We start from the raw sequence: 23,073 nt of genomic DNA on the forward strand, positions 1-23,073 counted from the left end.
GCTTGATAAAATTGACATTAATGGGGAAATCAAAGCCATGTGCTTCTTGTGATACGTCTTGTGAGCAAACATGCTGAAAGCAGAGACAATAAGTAATGTAATTATTCAACATGGCATTTTGCAAAAGAGCATTGCCGAGATAGGAAAATGTATTTGGACTTTGTGCAGTGGGCTTGTTAATTTTTTTTCAGTTGGAACACATTTCAAATGTCTTCAATCATTATTATTTTATCTGTAACATCAGAAATGCTTGAGCAAAATATTCTATGTGCATGCCAAAAAGCTGTTTATAGTATATGAGCCAAAGTAATAATCTCTATTAAAAAAAATGTCTACCTACCCGTTTGCCTCAGGCTTATGGCACTTAGTCCAATACAGTGGTACCTCAGGTTACATACGCTTCAGGTTACAGACTCCGCTAACCCAGAAATAGTGCTTCAGGTTAAGAACTTTGCTTCAGGATGAGAACAGAAATTGTGCTCCGGCGGCACAGCGGCAGCAGGAGGCCCCATTAGCTAAAGTGGTACCTCAGGTTAAGAACAGTTTCAGGTTAAGTACGGACCTCCAGAACGAATTAAGTACTTAACCTGAGGTACCACTGTATTCTCTTTAGGTTTCTAGTTGATTCAGAACAAATTTTGATTATTGTTAAAAGCATGGCTGAGCTAATACTTTGATTGGCGGTGACTCGATGCAAATGTGTAAAAAATCTAGATCTATTCTCCAGAACTACCAGCCACTCCACTTACCACAGCATTTCCATGAAGGTGAAAGCTTGTGTGTGTTTTCCATGACTTTAGCCAGCCATGGTTCTCAGATATGTGTCTCCTGCATTTCCATTTGAAATGTTTCAAAAAAAATGTGGCCAAACACCATTGATAAAAGGGCATAGCATGTTATGCTGGCAATATAAGCTTAGTTATGAGGTGCGAGTCCTATTCATACCAGTCCACTTACATCACAGGCCGTCATACAGGGACCTATATAAAAAAGGTAAAGGTAAAGGACCCCTGGACGGTTAAGTCCAGTCACAGGCGACTATGGGGTTGTGGCGCTCCTCTCTCTTTCAGGCTGAGGGAGCCGGTGTTTGTCCACAGACAGCTTTCCGGATCATGTGGCCAGCAGGACTAAACCGCTTCTGGCGCAACAGAAACCAGAGTGCACAGAAACACTGTTTACATTCCCGCCGCAGTGGTACCTATTTATCTACTTGCACTGGCGTGCTTTCGAACTGCTAGGTTGGCAGGAGCTGGGACAGAGCAGCAGGAGCTCACTCTATCATGGGGATTTGAACAGCCAACCTTCTGATCAACAAGCCCAAGAGGCTCAGTGGTTTAGACCACAGCGCCACCCACGTCCCCTCGAATATGGTATACAGAGACCTATACCGTATGAAGAAACCCGTAACCATGTGTTGTTTTTAATACTTTACTCTGAACACAGCTTCTCAAAGAAAAAGAGCATCCCCTGCTGGCAGGAAGGCCATCTAGGAGACGAAATAATATGCATTCATGTACAAAGCAAACTACGCAGAACTGCATGTGTCCACAGTGTAACACAGTATTTTTCATTCATTTCATTTGTAAGCAACTGGGTTGCCTCATGGCCTGGGGAGAAAACTATAGTATGGAGCATTTTGGAACTTCTAATTTCTTTGTCTGCAACATCTTCACGGAGGCACCTAAACCTTAAAGTACAAAGGAAGACAAAGGTTTATTATACTAGAGAGTCAATTTTTATATACCCATCCCCCAAAAAAGGTCCGTTCTTAACCTGAAACTGCTCTTAGCCTGAGGTACCACTTTAGCTAATGGGGCCTCCTGCTGCTGCTGTGACACCGGAGCACGATTTCTGTTCTCATCCTGAAGCAAAGTTCTTAACCCGAGGTACTATTTCTCGGTTAGCGGAATCTGTAACCTGAAGCGTCTGTAACCCGAGGTACCACTGTATTTTATTAGCAATCTGACCACAGTGAAATGTTAAAAATGAAAGCAAAACTTCACCATATAGAACCATTTGCATTGTCTTCTGTGACTATTATTGGGTACACAGTACTGGCTTAAGATGCAGCTAGTTCACCCCATTCCTCAGTTTGTTCCAAAGCTGGTTTGGGGGAAAGTGCATCAAAACACAGTATTTCCTAAGAAACAGCAGAACAGATGTAGAATAAAGATTGTGGCTAAAGTCATGTGTATGCTGCTTCCCAGCATCCTATATAAAAAGTATCTCCCAGTGTCTTATAGACCATGATAAAAACAAGCTGAAGCCTCTGCAAGACTAAAAAGAGCAAAAAATAATAATAATTCCCCATTACAGTTTATATGGCTGCAAAGGAATATTATGGATAGAAACCTTGCAAGCCAGTTATGAGGACCATGTTCTCATCCCCTGGCTCAAAATACGATACTCATTGCCAACCTCTCCTGAGGCTAGATTGTACGCTGTGTAGGAATGTACATAGTATACCTGTAATGGTTCTAGGGGTTGCTCGTGCGTAAGCCGGTGCAAACACCTGGCTGGATTGCCTGAGTGAACCTTTTCTGTCCGGACAGCCACTCACCCGTGGCTGTCTCAATCGCTGGCAGAATCCGTCAGTGGGCGTTTCTTAAACTTCTTCCAGCAAAGAAGCTCTTTGACGCCTAGTCTCTTCCTACTCTCTCTGCTCGAAAGCCTTCTGCGCAAGGAGGGCGTAGGCAGCGGAGGACCTCTACTCTCCCCGCTGGTCCCCGGCAAGGAGTCATGGGACCGCCTCGCCGCTTCCCCCATCTGCCCCCCCTTCTCCACTGGTGCTACGCTGATTCTCTTCCCCAGAAGATGAGCTGCCTCTCCCAATCCCGGGACGCTCTCCGGAATCCCTCTGGATTTTGCTCTCTCCCTCCGGCACTGATGGCAGTTCCCTGACAATACCCTAAAGGGGGGGAAGGCAAAAAGATTTTCTGAAATATGGCAAAGCGTGTTCTCCTTCATGGAGAGCACGTGTTGCGGTGGGGGGCTAACAAAACACCCCCTGTTGCTGGGCGGGAAAAGTGTTTGGCCACCATTATCATTGAACTTCCTGTTGCTGGGGAGATTTAAATGTTGCCACTTTGTGATTGACAGCCATAGCCTTTAAATACCCTGCGCGCAGCGGATCACCCGCCCCGCCTCCCTATTTTCAGGTTGTTCACTTGACCCAGTAGGTATTTTGTCTATTTGACTGATTGACTGGTGCCATTTGGTTTTTGCTTACTGCGTAGCAAATCGTCACAACTTGTAAGGTTGCGGTTAGGCATTGGTTTAGGAATTGGTTGGTGGAGGGGTATGGATTTGGCTGTGCCTGCCCCTCCAAAATGCTGCTGCTGCAAGGGTTTTCCATTAAAGGAACCCAGAGGCTTGCCATGCTTTTGTCCAAACCCCTGGCAAGGGGCTAGGGCCACGCAAGAGCCCCTGGGAGCATTTGGGGAGAGGTGAGGCATGGTACCCAGTCCCGTCTCTCTCCGCAAAATGTTTTGCCTTTCTGACTTCACGGGCGAATGTCTGTCCCCATGCGGGGTCAGATAGTCGTAACCAATGCCTAAGCAACCACTCACATTGATTGTAATTTTAATAAAGTTGTGGCCAAAATTATGCCAAAAACCTTAAACTAAAAATCAGGTGTCAATTGTGTTTTATTGGGGGGGGGTGTCTTTTGGGACCTCGACACGCAAAGAGTTTGGGACAAAATGGTACAGCTGGTGTTAAGCTTGCCAGAGTGGGAACAAAAGAAGCATGCCACTGTGACTTTTGCTCAGTCTGAATGAGAAAACACTGCTGAACCAACTAAATAGTAGTACAATTAGGAAGATATGTTTATTTCTATTTCTACAGACAACGGGGCATTTTTTCCATCTGTCGGTTGGGGTAGGAAAAAAGAGGAAACACCATTACAGCAAAACTCATACACTTGGTGAGAATTGCCACGTAAACCATGCCCCTTAAAAAATATTATTCTGAAAGGTATTAAAACTTTCTTCAAACACCTGAAGTTTCCTCCTCTACTTTTTCCTGCTAGTGATGCCTTGTGGAAGAACTGGCCACAATATTTAGATCCCATTCACAACTATGACTGGCTCTTTCTTTTCTCTCTTCCCCCACCCTCCCTCTGTTTTCTTCTCAATTATATCTATGTATCAAATCCTTTAAACCTTTGGGAAGCCTGACATTTCATTGGTCCACGCTAATTAACAGAATTTGCTAATTCCTTTATAGTAATCCTCTTACCTGTACAGAGCTATTTCTGTTAGGGTCATCATGATCCTGAGGCCTCAATCTCCTCTCCAGATCTTTCTATCTTCGAGGAGAAGGCAGCTGAGGAGCCACATTTGCCTGAGCATCAACCAATCAAGGACGTTGGTGGTTACACTGGAGAAACCGGGAGCTGAGCACCTGAGCTGACAAGGTAGATTCCTTTATGTTGTTTTTAATTCACTTGTACTGTACACTTCTGCCAATCTACATAGTCTTTAGAAAGTGTTTTAAGAAGGGGAAGAGGAGAACTTATTGTGGCACCCAGGGTGGTCTAAACCACAGAGCCTCTTGGGTTTGCCGATCGGAAGGTCGGCGGTTCGAATCCCTGTGATGGGGTGAGCTCCCATTGCTCTGTCCCAGCTCCTGCCAACCTAGCAATTCGAAAGCTCACCAGTGCAAGTAGATAAATAGCTACCACTGTGGCAGGAAGGTAAACAGTGTTTCCTTGCGTTCTGGTTTCCATCACGGTGTCCCGTTGCGCCAGAAGTGGTTTACTCCTGCTGGCCACATGACCCGGAAAGCTGTCTGCAGACAAACGCTGGCTCCCTTGGCCTGAAAGTGAGATGAGAGCTGCAACCCCATCGTCTCCTTTGACTGGACTTAACCGTCCAGGGGTCCTTTACCTTTTTCTACCATTTACTTCCAAAACTTATAAAAGTTTAGGTTGATGGCTCTTTCTACTAAGAGCAAGCTGTGGATATTTTTGATTATGTTTGCATAGGATGAATGATATAGGGTAGGAAATCCAGTCACTTAAAAGGCAGCTCTGTTGCTCCTTCTCACACAAACCTTGTTCACAAAACACATTGACTTGGAAGCTGGATCACTGAAAAGATGGTAAGAGTTTTCAGTGAAAGCAATTCTTAGCAAGTGCAGCCATTTGAATTGGCCATTCAATCCATTGTGTGTTAACATTGGAAGTAACTCCCAAGGTAACCTCAAGGACTTCTGTTCTGTATGAACCTACCCGGACGCTGTGATCATCCTCTGAGGCCCTTCTTTGTGCGTCTCCTCTACAAGAGGTCCGGAGGGTGACGACACGAGAACGGGCCTTTTCTGTAGTGGCTCCCCATTTCCGGAATGGTCTTCCCAGGGAGGTTTGGCTGGCACCTTCCTTATACATCTTTAGGTGCCAGGCGAAAACGTTCCCCTTCAGCCAGCCTTTTGGCTAACATCCCATGTCTTTTTAAGTGTGCTTGTGGGAGGGTGTTATTGGTTTGGTTTGTTCTTGTTCTTATTATATAGTTTGTGCTTTATCTTGTGTTTGTGTGTGTGCGATTTTTTTGTTTTGCAATTTTAAATACTTGTTTAAACATCCTTAAAATATCAATGACTTCCCTTCTTTCCATGGTTCATTTTGCATACCATAAATCCCTGCTCATTTTACATAAACTAAACCATTCAGTATTCCATTATTATATCCATCAAAACTTACTTACACTGTTGAATTTATCTTAATGCTACCAGCATTTTCAAGTGTACACAATTCCCCCCCCCATATATTCAATAAACATTTTCCAATCTTCTTTAAATGTATGTTCTTCTTGTTCTCTTATTCTATATGTTAAGTCTGCAAGCTGCGCATATTCCATCAATTTCAGTTGCCATTCTTCTTTGGTTGGGACCTCGCTTGTTTTCCAGTTTGGGGCTAACGAAACCCGGGCCGCAGTAGTGGCATACATAAATAACCTTTTTTGACACCTGGGAATTTCTGTCTGAATTATCCCCAACAAAAAGAACTCTGGTTTTTTTGAGGAAGGTACTTTTAAACATTTTTTTTTCAATTCGTTATGGATCATTTCCCAATACTCTTTTACAAGTCTGTGTTTTATCTTGTCTTTCTGTGCTGTAAACTGCCTTGACATCTACAGATGAACGGCGGCATACAAATTTAATAAACAATAAATAATTGTCAGAGGGGCTTATGCCCTAGTGAGTGTGTTCGCGATTGTTGCCGAGGTTGCTGAAGCTACTTAAAGGGTTAGAAACATCGATACTGTATTTTGTTGATTAAAATCAGGCTTGGCTTCTTTCCCACCAAGTTAAATACATCTTTGGAAAATGTTTTCAAATGTTTGTACAAAATGGGGGGGTGGCAAAATATGTGGAATAAATCAAGTTGGGATTCCCTTCCACTGTTCTGTGATTCTCTAAAATGGAATTATCGGCTTTCCATAAGATTGTAAGGTTCTCCCCGCCTTAAATTCAGGATATGTCTGTGTTCCAAGATTCTACCCCGGTTTCACCTCTGACCCACAAAATTCTGCCTGACTTTTCCTTTCTCCCACCATGTCTCCTCCTGCTTCTGTCCCAATCTATTAGGTCAGGGGTCAGCAAACTTTCTCAGCAAGGGGCAGGTCCACTGTCCCTCAGACCTTGTGGGGGACCAGACTATTGTGTTTTTTTTGGTGGTGGGAATGAACGAATTCCAGTGCCCCACAAATAACCCAGAAATACATTTTAAATAAAAGCACACATTCTGCTCATGTAAAAACACCAGGCAGGCCCCACAAATAACCCAGAGATGCATTTTAAACAAAAGGACACATTCTACTCATGTAAAAACTTGCTGGTTCCCGGACTATCCACAGGCCGGATTTAGTTTTTTTTTTTAATAATATTTATTAGAAGTTTTATAGTTACAGAAAGAAAGAATGAGAAAAAAGGAATAAAAAATTTAACAAACAATACATCAAAAATAAAAATGAAAACAAAAAAAAACAATACATCAAAACAACAAGAAAAACAAAAACATTTAAAAACACATCCAATTTCCATATCTTTACCTTTCATTTACTTGTTTCCTCGACCTCCTCACACCTCCCTTTTTTGTATTCTAGTTCAATTAGCTAATTCAGCAAATCCTTTCCCTCTTTCTCAATTTTTTGTTCTATAATTTATCTTAACACAAACTTTAAATTTTCCACTTTAGACCATTAACAATCAGTTTTTGCTTAATTCTTTATAACATTTCTACTAAAACCATATAACTTCATTCCGGCATTCTTCTAACTTTCATTAATTTTGCAGTATTTCTGTAAATATACTTTAATTTTTTTCCAATCTTCTTCCGACTCTTCTCCCTGGTCTCGGATTCTGCCAGTCATTTCCGCCATTTCCATGTAGTCCATCACGCAGGCTGGATTTAGAAGGCGATAGGGCCGGATCCAGCCCCCGGGCCTTAGTTTGCCTACCCATGTATTAAGTTCTTCCTTAGCTCCACTCAGTTAGTATGAAATGGATCATTAAGCACATATCCCATTAGATTTACTATTGCATGCACATTTCATGTTTCCTGTTGGTTCTCCCCCTCTCCATTATATACTCACAGCCACCCTGTGAATAGATTTAGGCAGGCATGTTTAGGGGTACTCTCATTTTGACTCGAGAAAACCATCATTTTATAGTTCAAATCGGGGGGGGGAAGCAATAACAGTAAACGGACAAAACTACAAAGATTCACAAAATGTTTAGGGGTATGCGTATCCCTGCATCCCCCCCCCCGAAAAAAAAGCACTAGATTCAGGTTGAGAGACTGAGAGCGGCCAAAAGTAACGCAGTGAGCATCATGCCTAAATAGGGATTCGAAACCCAGTCTCCTAGGTTCTCACCAATGGGATAGGGTCCATAAAAATGTGGTTGAAGAGTTACTTGTGCAACAGGTCTTCCTTGCCCCCCCCCCTCCCCTTCCCACTGCAGCCTCTGGCACCTCCTGGAAGTTTACACTTGAGGATAAAAACCATAGTGCCTTTCCATTTGCACAAGCCAAAGTGCCTTTCCGTTTGCACAAGGCAGTTGCACAATGTGCCTTACATCTTGCACTAGCCAAAGTGCCTTTCCATTCGCACACTGGATCCAAAACACTGCTCTCTTTGAAAACACATCACATTTCCCCTCCCCATATTTAAAAGCCTCAATGTTGAAGTGAGCACTCACACTTTACATTGTGGGTGCCCTTTGCGGGATCGCGCGCACGGTGCTACAGTTCCCAGGGAGCTTACTGGCAAACAGGGACTGGCCTGCCTCTCAGTGTTAATTTCTGGAGGCTCACGCCCGGCCTCAGTAATCAAGTTTCTTGCTGGGAGGCCATTTATAAATAGGGGGTGGAGCTGACAATAGCCAGGCAGTCAGCTCTGGAGATTCACCCTCCCTACCCTCCCTTGGTGTAATGATTTCTTGTTTGCAGGTTAACTTTTTCTTCCTGTTTAGCAGGCGCTGTGACGGTCTTTGACTGGTTGCTGTTGAAGAGCCAGGAAGAAATTTTCCTGCATTGGCAGGTTTTGTCTTCCCCATAGCAATTCACCACAACTTTGGCGGTTATGGCCTTGGGTGGAATCCTTTAGTCTTTTCTTCCCTATATTGGGGGGGCGTGAAGTGGTGACTCCCCCCCCCCCCGCGGCGGTGATTCCAGGGTCCCCCTCTTAAAGGGGTGATATATATTGGGTGTCACTGGCCATACACCGAAAGGTTGTCAGTGAACTACCCTGCGTGTGGGAATATGGGCTTGGCTGCCTGCTACACCTACGTCTCGCAGAGCACCCCCATATCCCATTTACCCTGATGTGCCCCAGTTCCCCCTGCTTGGGGGGGCTGGGAGGGATACACGCCCAAGGCCTAAGCCAAGGTCTTCCTACATTCAGAAGTTTAATAAAGTTGTGGCCTAATTTTAATTCCATATAACATTGTCAGAGTCAATATTCCTTCCTTATGATCCCTGGGGGCTGGGGCTGTCGCCGCCTGGTCACGTAATGTTAGCACAATTTTTGATCTGCTGAGCCACTGATATCAAATTACGTTGCAATTATAAAAGTCTGATATGCTTTTATTTATAAATATCTTTGTTTGCTGTGGCCTGGTTTGTTAGGTCGGCGCTGCTACATTTCTTGGAGTGTTACAAAACCACAAGCAACAGCTACCAAAGGCAGCAGATGGTCCTCTGCTATACACAGTAATTAAAGAACTTGCCTGAGATGAGGAACCTGATTCTGCCCCAGTTAGGTCAATGACAGCTTAACCCTAGAATCTAAGTGCATGGGATTCAAATATTTGCTTCTTGCTAATTATAAAGCCTTTAATCTCCAATTCAGTTTTGTGTTTGTGTGTGTTTTGCTTTTGGAATTTGCATCCAGAGAGATGTAGTTGTCAGTAGCTGTCTGAGATTTGCCGGATATCAAAATTCCCAGACAAATTTGGTGTACGTTGTGGATGTTAACAGTTCCCTCAGTGTGACTTGACACTATTCACTGGTGTATGTCCAAAAGCTGGGGTTATAAATCTTTGTTGTTGGACAAAGTTTGTCAGGTGTTTGACAGCATTTGTTTGATGTTCGAAGTGGGTCAGAGACCCTCAAAATAAAATCTGAACAAAATTGGCGAAACAGCAAAGAGTTTATTGATTACAAAAACGTTCTTCCAAATCTATGCTCTCAAATGTTTGCAAGAACGTTTTTGTAATCAGTAAACTCTTTGGCGTGCTCTGGTCCATGGGGTCACAAAGAGTCGGACACGACTAAACGACTAAACAACAACAACAAACTCTTTGCTATGCTAAATTGTATATATTCACTGTAACATTTCTTCTGTTCCACTGTCTTTTCTGCACAAGCTGGATTTGTAGGTTTTAAAGCCTCACAAAAACATACAACAGGGATGGGAGGAGTGTGCAAACATGGACAACAATATCTAAGACCACTTTCAAATCTGAGAATATTTGTATCTACCGTCCAGCGAAATGACTTGAGTTGCTTGTGATCCAATACAGCAGAGAGTACATTACCATTATCGAAAAAGAGAACATGACTAATGCTTGGTGTTTCTTTGGAGAATAACTTGGGAACTTTGGCCAAAAATAAAAAATAGGAACGTTTCTTTCTCACCTGGTCTCAGATGCAAAGGATTGTAGATGTTCAAAATCCCAAATACAAAATGCTTGGCTCCTAGAAATTGCCTTTGGGATCTACATTTCCAGATTCTGAAATAATCCCAACATTTTCTTTTTAATTATTTGCATCGGCCACTAGCCATAGCAATAAAATAAAATAGAATGTACTGAACACAGAGGTAAAAACTTAACTACAGAAAATACTGTATTTTTTTTCTCTATAAGACTCACTTTCTCCCTCCTAAAAAGTAAGGGGAAATGTGTGCACGTCTTATGGAGCGAATGCAGGCTGCACAGCTATCCCAGAAGCCAGAACAGCAAGAGGGATTGCTGCTTTCACTGCGGAGCGATCCCTCTTGCTGTTCTGGCTTCTGAGACTCAGAATATTTTTTTCCTTGTTTTCCTCCTCCAAAAACTAGGTGCGTCTTGTGGTCTGGTGCATCTTATAGAGCGAAAAATACGGTACATTTGGGGGGTTTACATCAATAATCCAATAATAGATCTTATTCTAATTGCCCCCACCTTGCAGTTTTTGCTGTCACCTGATCATCTTGATCTGCTAAAAGGAAGGACACAGTAGGAATGGTTGAGCGACCCGGAATGGACAATAGTAGAGGGGTAATAACCTCACTCCTCAAATTTTTATAAAGAGTGCAAGCCAGAAGCACATGAGCCACTGACTCAATGCTGCAACGTTTGGATGTGGTGTATAAAAACCATTATTAATATGAATTCAGAAAATATTAAGATGGCACTCACTATTCGCTACTTATCAACGTAAGATAATTAGGCACCCTACTTTTCTGTTGAGGAATTACCTAATGGTTTGGTTTTTTGAAGCCATATTGGAATTTTAACTAACTCCTTTACCTGCCCACAAAGTGTTCAAAACTGCATTATCAGGTGATTCCGTAAGACCTAATTTAACCCATGCCCTCTGGGGCTATTCTTGTGTCTTTCTTGAGACTAAATTTAGAAAGCAGGATTAAATTTAGAATTAATTAAAAAGGAAACAAATGTCCTTGAGCAGAGAAGTTAAGTCTCGTGGTTTTCCATTCAGTGGTGAAAGCCTAAAGCAGTTTTAAATATTAATTGACTCGTTTTACTTTTTTTAACCCTCAGCTTTTAAAAATAAACATAAACCAGAGCAAGGGAGGGGAGGCAGAGAAACCACACCTTTCTTTGTAAGTGGAACACGGCTCATCTTGGGTAAAAAAAAAATTATTAAAATAATTCAACATTCATACATACATATTACGAGGTTTCTCTCCAGCTAACTATCTGTCAGGTCTTCTGATACCCAAATACAGACGGTCTTTTACCCTCGCCAGATTTAACGTTCTCCCTCCTGCCTTACTTCAGGGCAGATTTGAGGGTAAACCGTACACAACACGGGTATGTCCTTGTGGTTCGTTGGAAGTTGAAACTGCTTCACATGTACTATTACGTTGTCGTCTCTATGAGGATATACGTTTGACTTTTATTACACCTGTTTTGCAAAAGTCTAGGAAAGAATCGGAATACCATAGTCTAAAACTAGTGCTAGAGGACAAGAAGCCCAAGACTACATTAAATGTAGCTAAATTCTGTGCGTCTGCAATCAATCGCAGGAAGCAAGTGGTATCCCATAAAGCCCAATCCCCTAAATGTTAATTACAGGGGGCACGCTAACAATTAATTTTAATTTTTATATTTAAATCCTTGTCATTGTCATATTGTCCCTTGTATTACTGATATGTTTTATGATTTGTGATATTGTGTGTGTTGAAGCTGGTCTGTGACCGTATTAATAAATTCATTCATTCATACATATTACGAATATACAGACAAACATACATTTCATACAATCCTTAAAAATATTCATACATACCTACACTCAATCCCACAGATACTTCCTTTTCCCACCACCATCCCTCACCCCTCACCCCACCCTTGTGTTAGACTTCCAATCTACTCAATTGCAATTTCTTTCCACTTGTGTTACTTTCTTTCACACGCTTTTAAACCAACTTTCTACTTATTTTTCTGTTGCACATTGTTATCCATCTTAATTAGGATTTCAGTAATTATAGCGGAACTTGTTTATTCTAATAGGAGTTCTGATTTTTCAATATGATTTTGCAAGTATCCTTTAAACGCCTTCCAGTCCTTGTCTATCTTCTCTTTTGAGAGCCTTCCAATTTCTCCCATTGTTTTGGATACATTACAATACTCCAATAATTTGGCAACCCACTCTGCTTTTGTCGGTATTATACCACTTTTCCAATTTTTCACAATCAATAGCCTTGCGGCTACTGTTGCATATAAATATAATGTCTTGTCTTCTTCCTTTAGACTCCCTGGCACTATTCCCAACAGAAAACCTTCTGCTGTTTTCCTAAATGAATATCTGAACATTTTTTTTCATTTCATTATATATTGTTTCCCAAAATTGTTTGATGTTGAAACAATTCCACCATATATGCATCAAAGTACCTTTTTCAGTGTTGCATGTTTCATTATTTTTTATATATGTTGGAAGCTTCCCAGAGTGGCTGGGCAACCCAGTCAGATGGGTGGGGTATTATTATTATTGAATAGGATGTCTCTATTTTCATCCAAAAAATGTTGGAGGGTATGGCATTGTTGAAGGCTCTGTTGTTCTGCAATCCTTTATTTTGCAATAGTCTGTCCTCCACTGATTTAAAAGCCAGGGCAGTATTTGTTCTTTGAGGGTGGGGGGTATAATTACTGGTATATATCAGCAGCTGCGCTGTGGGAAATAGCAGAATGTGCAACACATGCTCTAGTGTCCATCTGCTGAACTTTGGTGCATGTCAGTTAAAGAGCGACATAGAGATAGAACTCTGGGGGGAACCCTAAAGATGGACAACCTTGGAAATAGATGAGAAAAGTTTTAGCAAAGCTAAAAATGGGAGCAGTGATGGCAAACCAGGCATGGCATTAAATTAATATTCAGTGGGTAGGTTTTTAAGGCAAATAGCCATTGAACTAGGGGGAGTGGGGGGTTAGCATATTGAGATGGCACTGTGGGTTAAACCACAGAGCCCAGGACTTGCTAATCAGAAGGTCAGCGGTTCGAATCCCCGCAACAGGGTGAGCTCCCGTCGCTCAGTCCCTGCTCCTGCCAACCTAGCAGTTCAAAAGCACGTCAAAGTGCAAGTAGATAAATAGGTACCACTCCGGTGGGAAGGTAAACGGCATTTCCGTGTGCTGCTCTGGTTCGCCAGAAGCAGCTTAGTCATGCTGGCCACATGACCTGGAAGCTGTACACCGGCTCCCTCAGCCAATAAAGCGAGATGAGCGCCGCAACCCCAGAGTCGGCCACAACTGGACCTAATGGTCAGGGCTCCCTTTTTACGACAGCGGTGAGCCACTGGAGGTTTTTGTTGACAGTGTATGTCTGTGACAGACATTGCTGGGTGTCCTGAATCCTTTCTTTGGCCCTCTGTAGATGGTTGTTGCGGGTGGCGCTGTGGTCTAAAGCACTGAGCCTCTTGGGCTTGCCGATAAGAAGGTCAGCGGTTTGAATCCCTGCGACGGGGTGAGCTCCCATTGTTCTGTCCCAGCTCCTGCCAACCTAGCAGTTCGAAAGTACACCAGTGCAAGTAGATAAATAGGTACCGCTGTGGTGGGAAGGCAAACAGCATTTCCGTGTGCTCTGGTTTCCATCATGGTGTCCCATTGTGCCAGAAGCAGTTTAGTCCTGCTGGCCACATGACCCAGAAAGCTGTCTGTGGACAAACGCCGGCTCCCTCAGCCTGAAAGCAAGATGAGCACCACAATCACATGGTCACCTTTGATTGGACTTAACTGTCCAGGGGTCCTTTTCAGTGTTTCTCAAGCTGTGAGTTCCCAGATGTTGGACTACTACTCCCATCATTGCTAGCCAGCATGACCAGTGGTCAGGGATGATGGGAGTTGTAGTCCAACAACATCTGGGGACCCACAGGTTGAGAACTGTTGCTTTAGATGGTTGTTGAATTCTGTCCAAGGAGCTATGTGTATCCATCTTCTCCTTCCTTCCCCCTTCATGAGTTCCAAAACTGCGATGGAGAGGAACATAAGGAGATGCCTGTAGAGTTCTCAGGGATGTCTAGGTACTGGAAGCACTGGGAGTTTTGCTGCCTGGGCTACTGGGGCTGATGGACTGGGATTGCTGTGGTGTCCTCTTTGATGGGATGTGTGAGGATGTGCTGGGGGAATGCCACCACCATTGTGAATACATTGGTTACCACCCTCTATGGGTTGCACTGACTGCACAGTCCCTGCTTGGTGAGTATTGAAGATGCCAGGAGCATGTTTAGCTGTTGTTTTTCAACCATTTATATATATATATATATAAATACTTAACGTATTTTATGTTTGTTTCCCCACCCCCTTTGCAGGCTGGGCACATATTGGATTCAGTGGCTGGTCTGCGGGCATAGCGGCAGCGTATCTTTGGATCTGGCGTAATGTGAGTACGCTTGTTCCATCCTTGTTGATACATGAAATCGCAAGAGAAAACAAAAGGAAAACTGCAAAAAGGGGGGGGGGGAGAATTTGAGAGGAGAAATATTAACACAGATTTTAAAAGGCATAGAATTACAAAAGTGAAGAATTAAGATATATATTCTGGATTCCAATGGTTATTACGATCTATTATTCATTTTTTACAACACTGCATGACTTTTAAAGTCTGTTTTAATGCTTCTTTGCTTTTATTATTTACTTATTTTCTTTCTTTTACATATTACTTTTTCTTATGCTCTCACCTTTTTGTCTTTGTTATTATTCAACAGTAAAATCGGTCCTATAACATGCAACATTTTTTTTCATTTTGGGCCAGAAAAGCTTAACTAAGAATGAATGATTTAAAGACACGGGCATTTGGTGATCTCATATAAAAAAGTTATTTCACTGAAAAATAAAAGGTTCTGTGGTTTTTGCATGATTTTCAACCAAATGAGTTTATAATGATAAGGTTTTGCATAATTCAAGGTGCTGTCCATTTTTAACAGATTATTAAAGAATGATCAAAAGCCAAAGATTTGTCTCAAAAAAAGTTTTGATAGATTTAAACGCAGAGGAAAATATTTTATGTATATTTGCCTTAACATTTCCATGTCGTTTTTCTGTACATAAGCAGACAAACAGAACACTACGCTTCAATCTGTCTTAATGTCAAAGAGAATTTATTTATACACAGCAAAATGTATCAAGTCTCCTAATATTCAGTGGAGGTGTGATGCTGGTAATGCTGATTTAACTGACATTTGGAAGCATTTATAAAAATTGAACCTTACTGCAAAAAGTAGCAGGTTAATAATAGTTAATTGTCATGTGTCTGTGCATCAGGGCTCCTGTGTTTCTTCTCCCTCCCATCCTCTCTTTGGTGTCACCACAAGGAGCAGATTAGAAGCTTTCACTCCTGTCCTGGGAAAATTATTGTTAAAGATAAAATAACCAAGCAGATAGAAGAACACACCTTGCTAAAGCAGAACCAGCCTGGCTTCTGCGAGGGCAAATCTTTTCTTTTCCTTTTTCCAAAAAAATTATTGGTTTTTACAATATTATCGACAAACAAACACACAAAACAAACAAACATAGCAAACATAAATCATACCCTTATTAAAAATAACAGTTATTAACTTCGTAAAGCGACTTCCTCGTTTCCCCTTGGTTGAATTTCATTGCATATCCTTATAACGGTTTTCCAAATCCCAATTTTTATAAACTTGAACTTGAACATTAACATCTTTAAATCTTCTCCTTATAGTATTGAACATATTATTTTATCGCTTAACATAAATACAATCCTAAGCCCATTAAATATCTGGAAGCTATTTCCAGCTAGTTTGACTTAACAAATTTAGCTAAATAATCATAAAATTTATTCCATTCTTCCTGATATTCCTCCTCCTTCTGGTCGCGGACTCTTCCAGTTAGGTCGGCCAGCTCTGAAAAATCCATCATCTTCATCTGCCATTCTTCTACTGTTGGTATTTCTTGGGTTTTCCACTTTTTAGCTAACAAAATACGAGGCGCAGTTGTGGCATACAAAAATAATTTAACATCTTTCTTGGGAAATTCCAAACCTGTTATTTGCGAGGGCAAATCTTGTCTTACATGCTTATTAAGTTTCTTCAATAGTTTCAACAAGCAAATCTGAACACCATCTGCCCTACCTGCAATAAAACATGTCTCTCCCATGTCGGTCTCTACAGCCACAGCAGGTGCTGTAAGTCTCCAATGGTTTGACTTTACCCCCAAAGAAATATTCTTCCATCATCTCCTGAGACAGACAGATGCTAATGACAGCAACAAGAGATAGAGGTTGACAATAGTGTACTTAGACTTTGAAAAAGCTTTTGACATGGTAAGGCTCCTGAGTACGTTTAGCAGTTGTAGGATAAGAGGAGATGTTTCCCTGTGGATCAGGAACTGGTAAAGAAGCGGGAAGCAGAGAGAAGGAATAAATGGGCAGTTCGAGAGCCAGTGTGGTGTAGTGGTTAAGAGCAGTAGACTCGTAATCTGGTGAACCGGGTTCGATTCCCTGCTCCTCCACATGCAGCTGCTGGGTGACCTTGGGCTAGTCACACTTCTCTGAAGTCTCTCAGCCCCACTCACCTCACAGAGTGTTTGTTGTGGGGGAGGAAGGGAAAGGAGAATGTTAGCCACTTAGAGACTCCTTTGAGTAGTGATAAAGCGGGATATCAAATCCAAACTCTTCTTCTTCTTCTTCTCCTGATAGAGGGATGTAGAAAGTAGAGTCCCCCAAAGAGCTGTATTTGGACCTGTAAGTTGTAACTTCTTCACAAATGATCTAGAGCAGGGTTTCCCAAACTTGGACCTTCAGCTGTTTTGGGACTGCAGTTCCCATCATCCCTGACCACTGATCCTGCTAGCTTTGGATGATGGGAGTTGTAGTCCAAAAACAGCTGGAGATGCAAGTTTGGGAAATGCAGATAGTTAGGAGTGGGAAGTGCGATGGCCACATTTGCTGATGATACTGAATTCGTCATGGCTGTTAAAGCCAAAACAGATTGTGAAGAGTTCCGAAAGGACCTTTCCAAACTGAGTGAATGGGTGGTAAAATGGTGAATGTGGCTCAGTGTGAACAGGTGTGAAGTGATGGATGCTGGGGCAAAAATGTCTTAATTTCACATATATGTTCAGGGAGCCAGAACTGACAATGACCGAGCAGGTTGGCAGCGGATACCAGATGGATGCCAACCCAGTGTTTAGCAGCTGTGAAGTATTATTATTATTATTATTATTATTATTATTATTATTAATTTGTACCCCGCCCATCTGGGCGGCTTTCAACAGAACATGAAAAACAGAATAAAACTTCAAACATGATAAACTTCCCTAAAGAGGGCCGCCTTCAGATGTCTTCTAAAAGTCAGGTAGTCGTTTATTTCCTTGACATCGGATGGGAGGGCGTTCCACAGGGCGGGCACCACCACCAAGAAGGCCCTCTGCCTGGTTCCCTGTAAACCTCACTTCTCACAGTGAGGGAACCACCAGAAGGTCCTCAGAACTGGACCTCAGTGTCTGAGCTGAACGATGGGGGTGGAGACACTCCTTCAGGTGAATTCCATGCCAATTCCATGCATTAGGAAAGGAATAGGAAATCAAACGGTTGATGAAACCATCATACAAATCTATGATGTCACCACATTTGGAATACCATGTGCAGTTTGGGTTGCCTTACCTCCGAGAGGATATTGTAGAGTTGTAGGGGAAAGGTTCAGGAAAGGACCATCAAAATGTTCAATGGAATGGAGAACAGTCATAGCGTTTGGCACCTTTTTGGTTTAGAGATAAGGCAAATAAGATGTGACACGATAGAACTTTATGAAAGAAATGGCATGGAGGAAGTGGATAGAGAAAAGTTTTTCTCCCTCTCTCATAACACATGGACATCCAACAAATGTGGGAAATGCGGGAGAGATAAAAGAAATTACTTCTTCACACAGTACATAATGAAACTATGGAATTTGGTCTCACAAGAGGCAGCAATGGCCAACAATTTGGATGCCTTAAAAAGTGGATTAGGCACATTCATGGACAAGCCTGTCAATGGCTACTACCTCTACTGTCAAAGGGATTACATATCCAGTTATGGTTGCTGAGAACTTCAGGTTGGCAAAGTGCTGTTGCACTCATGCAAGGTCCTCATGGACATCTGGTTGGCCACTGTGACAACAGGATTTTGGACTAGGGGCCTGATCCAGGATGCTCAACTTGCATTCTTACATTCAACCAACCACTGTTAAGCACCATGTACAAACCTAGTATACCTGAAGGAGCGTCTCCACCCCCATCGTCCAGCTCCGAGGGCCTTCTGGCAGTTCCCTCACTGCGATAAGTGAGGTTACAGGGAACCAGGCAGAGGGCCTTCTTGGTAGTGGCGCCCGCCCTGTGGAACGCCCTCCCATCCGATGTCAAGGAAATAAACAACTACCTGACTTTTAAAAGACATCTGAAGGCAGCCCTGTTTAGGGAAGTTTTTAATGGATGATGTTTTATCATGTTTTTAATATTCTGTTGGGAGATGCTCCGAGTGGCTGGGGAAACCCAGCCAGATGAGCAGGGTATAAATAATAATAATAGGTAAAGGTAAAGGGACCCCTGACCATTAGGTCCAGTTGTGGCCGACTCTGGGGTTGCGGCTCTCATCTCACTTTATTGGCCGCAGGTGCCGGCATAAAACTTCCGGGTCATGTGGCCAGCATGACTAAGCCGCTTCTGGCGAACCAGAGCAGCACACGGAAACGCCGTTTACCTTCCCACCGGAGCAGTACGTATTTATCTACTTGCACTTTGACATGCTTTCGAACAGCTAGGTTGGCAGGAGCAGGGACCGAGCAACGGGAGCTCACCTCATCGTGGGGATTCGAACCGCCAACCTTCTAATCAGCAAGTCCTAGACTCTGTGGTTTAACCCACAGCGCCACCCGCATCCCTAAATAATAATAATAATTAATAATAATACCCCACCCATCTGGACAGCTTAAAACGTATTATTATTATTGGCTGCCATTAATCTTAACTAGAGTTAGTTAAATCAAGCCAGCTTCATAATCCATGGATTGCAATTGGTTTGTTTCTGCTAACCATAATTAAGACTAGCCACAGTTTGTCCAGGTTCAAACATAGAAAGACCACAAGCTGTGGTTCGTCGAACCTTCAAATATTCCCCCCCCCCCAGATATGCCAGAAGCGAGGGAGCGTATGCGGGGCTAGGCGCAACTTCATAATGATAAATCATGGTTTATCATTAAGTCTGAAAGAGGCCCAAGGGATGGAACCAGCAGTATCCTTCTGTGAACACCACAGTGCTTGATCCGTAAGAGCTTCTGCTAATAGGTGAAGATTGCCTACCACTTTCTATCTGCCTTCCCTCTACTGCACCCCTTCGTATCAACTCCTATGCTGTTTTGGAATGTGCCCTGATTCTCTAGAGCAGATTTTTGGGGGTTCAGGGGTTGGCAGAGGGAACTGCCTTTGTGTGAGTCGAATTCCACTTATGGAATATCTGCATTTAGCCTAAGGATTGGGGGGTGGAAGGGGTAGAATTCAACTCAGTTCTCATTTAAAAATAAACCCGCCTGATTCCCATTTTCTGAAACAATATATGAACTAAAATACAGGCATCCTCCGATATTCCCACTTCTCCAAATTTTGCAATGCCGTTCTCCAGTAATAAGTACAAAAATGCACATACCAAGGTAAAGTGTGCATAAAAATGCAAATAATAATTACAATAGCATACAAAATCCATTATATTAAGGAGCATTGCTGTGCAGAAATGTGTATATTATGAAAAATTCACACAAATGTTTATATTAGGAAAAATAAAATGTGGGTGAATTTTCATGATGACTTTAAAATAAATAAATGACAACCTGATGTCGAAAATTTGGACAGCTCAACTTAATATTGAGACACTGAGAAAAATGGAAGTTGATAGATTCACCATTCCCTAAATTCTAATCCAACCCAATATATCTTTGAGAGTGATGAGATCTAATGTAACAACAGTTATTCGTTCCATTATTAGAACCAACTTACTTTGTTCAAATGTCTCCAGGGACAGACATCAAAAATATTTCGATACGCATGCAACTAATTCATTGACTTTCAAGCTTTCTACTCTCAGTAAACCCTTTCCACATATACCGATCTTTTGAGAGAACCAACCCTGAAAATCTCCAGCAGAATCCTTGCATGTTGCTGAGGACTCAGGGATTTGTTCTGAGTACACACTGAGTTCACATGAAATATTAGCCAGGTCCGTTTGCAGTTCTGCTGTGTAAGCTGCACTGACATCCCAACTGGTTGTATGTTATAAGTGAAGACTTTAGAGTTATTATTTTTCCTGGTTTGCAGTGTAACTGAGAACATACATACATACATACATACATGGTTTTTCACATTAAAATTTTGCAGTCGCATATCCAACATACAACATAGAAACAAGATTCCAAAGAATCTATTGGACTTCCTTCCTTCCCTTTGTGGGTCCTATTGTTAATGATTTCCTCCTGCATCTTTTATAATAATCCAAATCTTTTACTCCTCAATTGTGTCCAAAATTCACCATTAAACTACAAGTGTTATTCCAGTCCTACTAATGATTTTAACTGTTTACAATGGTTTTTAAGATAAGTTATAAATTTCCCCCATTGCTTATTAAAATCTTCCTGGTTTCTGATTCTTCCAGTCATTTTAGCCATTTCGGCATAGTCCATCAACTTCACCTGCCATTCTTCTCTGGTAGGGACTTTATCTTCTTCCCATCTCTGAGCCAATAACATCCACGCAGCTGTCGTTGCATACATAAATAGTCTTAGAATTAGACTTAGAATTTCTTTCATGGAAGAGCTTCTACCATTACCCATTAAACTTCATGCTCTTGTTTAAGATTCGTTGACATGCTTCCAAAAGCTCTGACGAGTTTAAACAACGCTAAACTAAATTCACAGGACACCTATTTGCCTGACATGTTAAAATGGTGGGAGACAGACAATGGTAACTGGGATAAGAAACTGGTTAATATTGCTAAGCCGCAGAAAATGGAGGTTCAGTGTTGTTGTTCTTGCTGCCACTAATGCCAAAATAATCACTTTCAACTTTGTTGGCCGAGTTCACATAACTTTTAATGTCGAGTGAAATTTTGACCCGAGTGCATTTAAAATGTTTCCATCATTCCAAAGAAGGAACTGCATTAACCCTGCTAAAGAGGATAGACTTGAGTAAATCCACTAACCCTCTCATCAACCCCAGTGAACTAAAGTGAGGCAGACAGGGTTCTGCGTCAGCCAGCCCCAGGTTGACTTATCTTCTTCCCATCATATGACCTGTTTTAATCTGGTATGTTTTTTTTATGCCAACACATCTTGCAACATTTTCAGAGATAACAGGCCACTACAGAACAACACACGGTTTTCAGTATGGAGAGACATTTTGTACAGTGGTACCTCGGGTTACATACGCTTCAGGTTACATACGCTTAAGGTTACAGACTCTTCTAACCCAGAAATAGTACCTCAGGTTAAGAACTTTGCTTCAGGATGAGAACAGAAATCGTGCTCTGGCGCCGCAGCAGCAACAGGAGGCCCCATTAGCTAAAGTGGTGCTTCAGGTTAAGAACAGACCTCCGGAACAAATTCAGTACTTAACCCGAGGTACCACTGTATTTGTAACAGCTAACATGAGCCATGCAACCCAAAATGGGGAATTGGTGTCAAGTGGTCTGGAATAAAGTTGAATGCAATTTTTTATTTATTTATTTTTGCAAGATCTAGACCTCAACACTTGGGAAATAGATGGTGACCTTACAGTTATCACTGTCTTATGTGCTTTTAGGGTGATTAAGCTGGTTCCCAGTTCCCTATACAATGGTACCTTGGGTTAAGAACTTACCGTAATTCGTTCTGGAGGGTCCGTTCTTAACCTGAAACTGTTCTTAACCTGAAGCACCACTTTAGCTAATGGGGCCTCCTGTTGCTGCTGCGGCGCTAGAGCACGATTTCTGTTCTCATCCTGAAGCAAAGTTCTTAACCCGAGGTACTATTTCTGGGTTAGAAGAGTCTGTGACCTGAAGCGTCTGTAACCCGAGGTACCACTGTATTTAGGCTGAGTGAATAGCCTAAATATAGTAACCACTAGGCTAAAAAAATAAAAATTGTTTTGGCAGAATGTGTCACGGACCCGCCAGGTGTCCCTGTTTTCCAGGGACAGTCCCAGATGTACAAAAAGCTGTCCCAGTTTCTGATTTGATCCCAGAATGTCTTGTTTACCTTAAGATGTCCCTATTTTCATCGGATAAATATTAGAGGGTATGGAATAGGACATCCCTCTTTTCATTGGAGAAAGGTTAGAGGCCATGTCTTCTTGGGTGAAAAATATGGGGGGGGGGGAGAGATTTCCCCCATGATACTTCAATGCATGTGTAGATTGCCACATGTAACAATCATATATGTAAGCATTTTGCTGTATATGCATGCAGACTATTACCCTTACCAAATATTGTCAAAGGAGGGGAATTTGCTGCTGTAAGATGCATGTGCTATAAATTTCATGTGTTTTTCCACGAGGGGAGTGTGTGTTTGTCAACATCCAAGTGTTTTCTCTGTAAGAAAACGATGCAGTTTAAATTATAAATGATAAAATATAAAGCCCCATATAATTTCCCCATATTATCCTGCAGAAACTCCAGTTTAAAAAACCCTCAGAAATGGTAAATCTGGAGATCTTGGACAGAGATATAGGCTAGTACAGGCAAAGGCAAACTCAGCCCTCCAGATGTTTTGGGACTACAACTCCCATCATCCCTGACCACTGGTCCTGTTAGCTAGGGATGATGGGAGTTGTAGTCCCAAAATGGCTGGAGGGCCGAGTTTGCCTATGCCTGGGCTAGTAGCAGCCATA

The 23,073-nt window shown here is 42.2% G+C and overlaps 1 protein-coding gene across 1 annotated transcript in view; it reads left to right on the forward strand.

Moving 5' to 3' along the window:
• Positions 1–1,470: 1,470 nt before the first annotated feature.
• The window catches only part of PDC (phosducin), a 32,927-nt gene continuing 11,324 nt past the window's right edge, over positions 1,471–23,073 (forward strand). The window contains exons 1-3 of the mRNA XM_083445402.1: positions 1,471–1,552; positions 4,300–4,417; positions 14,535–14,605. The gene's annotated coding sequence lies outside the window, so the exon portion shown is untranslated. The remainder of the gene's footprint in view (positions 1,553–4,299; positions 4,418–14,534; positions 14,606–23,073) is intronic.

Source organism: Podarcis tiliguerta (genome assembly GCF_965153285.1).
Source record: "Podarcis tiliguerta genome assembly, chromosome: 6".
In the NCBI taxonomy this organism is placed as follows: Eukaryota; Metazoa; Chordata; class Lepidosauria; order Squamata; family Lacertidae; genus Podarcis; species Podarcis tiliguerta.